The sequence below is a fragment of the Mustela erminea genome, chromosome 2 (genome assembly GCF_009829155.1).
Source record: "Mustela erminea isolate mMusErm1 chromosome 2, mMusErm1.Pri, whole genome shotgun sequence".
In the NCBI taxonomy this organism is placed as follows: domain Eukaryota; kingdom Metazoa; phylum Chordata; class Mammalia; order Carnivora; family Mustelidae; genus Mustela; species Mustela erminea.
In genome coordinates this window covers 66,488,887-66,491,841 of record NC_045615.1, presented here as the reverse complement: position 1 = coordinate 66,491,841, position 2,955 = coordinate 66,488,887, and positions in this window count along the sequence as shown.

The window sequence follows — 2,955 nt, the reverse complement described above, 5'->3', positions numbered from 1 at the left end:
GACTATTCTTCCAGTTATTACAGCTCATTTATGAAAAATAATTGATAGCAGTTTCCCCAAATTTAAGAACAATCCTAAGAATTAGGGGCGCCTAAGTGGCTCAGTCGGTTAAGCGTCCGCCTTCAGCTCAGGTTATGATCCTGGCGTGCTGGGATGGAGCCACACTTCGGCTCCCTGCTCCGCAGGGAGTCTGCCTCTCCCTCTGCCCTATGCATGTTCCCCTCCCCACCAGGCTGTGCTCTCTCTCTCAAATAAATAAATAAAATCTTAAAAAAAAAAAAGAAAAGAAAAAAAGAACAAGCCTAAGAATTAACACGACATTACCAATGGTGAGTCCTGAAGCTTAGGGACACTTTTCTTAACTATTAGTGATAAAAAAAAATCTACATGCTAGAGAAAAAAAGTTTTTTTTCTGGTCTCTCTATAGAAAGTATAAAAAAATTGTTGTGGTATGAAAAATTAATTAAAGGGAATGTAGTCAAAATACTGTTGGAAAAAAGTATTGTAGTTGGTATGTAAGGGTGACAGATTTTTTAAAATATTTTCCTTTTGTGCTCTTAAAGAAATTATCATTTATGATTTATTTTCTCCCTCAATTCATTACCATGTCATTTTGTATTTTTCACTTTTTATTATTTTTCATAAAAAGGGTTTTCCAAAGGACATATAAAGCTTCATGCTCCACAAAAGCTGATTCTGCCCCTGGGGATCAGGCATAAGTACTTTGTGTTACCTTGCTTAGTCGTTACAAAATCCTTATGGGATAAGTATTTTAAGTATTATTAGCTCCTTATTACAAATGAAGAAACAGAAGCTTGGGATGTTATACAGTCAGAATTCAAGGATGGAAATATACAACCATTGATCCCAAGACTTTGGGACTCAAGACCCCAAGATAACCTTGCCTATCTCTTCTGACATCATGTAGCCACCTGACCTTCCCACAATCACAGCTAGGATTAGGATGAGGCGAATTGTCAAAGTGAAGAGTCAAATTCTGGCTTTATTTAAAATTTCGATATTCTGAGCAAAATAAGTCAATCAGAGAAAGACAACTATCATATGATCTCCCTGATATAAGGAAGTGGAGAGGCAACATGTGGGGTCTGAGGGGTAGGAAAAGAATAAATGGAACAATGGGATCAGGAAGGAGACAAACCATAAAAGACTCTTAATGTCACAAAACAAACTGAGGGGGGCAGGAGAGGAGGGGTAGGGAGAGGGTGGTGGGGTTATGGACATTGGGGAGGGTATGTGCTATGGTGAGTGCTGTGAAGTGTGTAAACCTGGCAATTCACAGACCTGTACCCCTGGGGCTAATAATATGTTTATTAAAAAAAATTTAAAAAGTGATAAAATGAAAAAAATTCAATATTCTGTTCATTATGGATGTTTTAATTTTGATTTCTAAAAAATATTACATTAAACAGCCAGCACCTCAGAAATACAATTATAAGAGAATACTATGAAAAATTATATGCCAAAAAACTGGATGACCTGGAAGAAACAGATAAATTTCCAAAATAGGAAGAAATAGAAATTTGAACAGCCCAAAAATCAACAAAGAAATGGAATCAGTGGGCGCCTGGGTGGCTCAGTGGGTTAAGCCGCTGCCTTCGGCTCAGGTCATGATCTCAGGGTCCTGGGATCGAGTCCCGCATCGGGCTCTCTGCTCAGTAGGGAGCCTGCTTCCTCCTCTCTCTCTGCCTGCCTCTCTGCCTACTTGTGATCTCTCTCTGTCAAATAAATAAATAAAATCTTAAAAAAAAAAAAAAAAGAAATGGAATCAGTAATCCAAAAACTCCCAACAAACAAAAGTCCAGGACCAGATAACTTCCTAAGAGAATTCTACTAAACATTTATTTTTTATATATTTTTAATTTTTTTTTAAAGATTTTATTTATTCATTTGACAGAGATCACAAGTAGGCAGAGAGGCAGGCAGAGAGAGAGGAAGGGAAGAAGGCGCCCTGCTGAGCAGAGAGCCTGAGTCGGGGCTGGATCCTAGGACCCTGAGATCAAGACCAAAGGCAGAGAGGCTTTAATCCGCTGAGTCACCCAGGCGCCCCATCTACTAAACACTTAAAGAAGGGTTAATAACGGGTGCCTGGATAACTCAATTGCTTAAGCATCCAACTCCATCCTGATTTTGGCTCAGGTCATGATCTCAGAGTAGTGAAATCGAGCCCCGCATCGTGTTCAGCTTTGCACTGGGCATGGAACCTGGTTAAGACTGTCTCTCTCCTTGGGGCGCCTGAGTGGCTCTGCCAGCTAGACCTCCAACTCTTGATTTTGGCTCTGGTCAAGATCTCAAGGTCCTGGGATTAGGCTCCGTGCTCAGTAGGGAGTCTGCTTGAGCATCCTGTCCCTCTGCCCCTCCCCCACTGTGCATGCCCTCTCTCTAAAATACATAAATCTTTTTAAAAAAAGATACGCTCTCTTCCTCTCCTTTTGCCTTCCCCCCCTTGCTTGCATGTGCACATGCACTTTTCTCTCTCTCTCTCTAAAAAAAAAAGAAAAACAAAAACAAAAAAAAACCATGGAGTTAAAACCATTCTTATCAAACTACTCTAAAAAAAAAAAAAAGAAAAGAATAATTTCCAAATTCATTCCATGAACCAAGAATAAACCCTGATACTAAAATCAGGTAAATATACCACGAAAAAAAGAGAACTACAGGCCAACATCCCTGATGAATATAGATGTAGAAATTCTCAATAACATATTTGCAAAGTGAATCCAACAATACATTTTAAAAAATCATTCAACATGTTTAACGGATTTATTTCTGGGTTGCAAATGTGGTTCAATATTCATAAATCAAACAACATGACATATCATGTTAATAAAAGAAAGGATAAGAACCATATGATCCTCTCAATAGATGCAGAAAAAACATTTGACAGAGCATCCATTCATGATAAAAACCCTTAACAAGGTAGGTTTAGAGGGAACA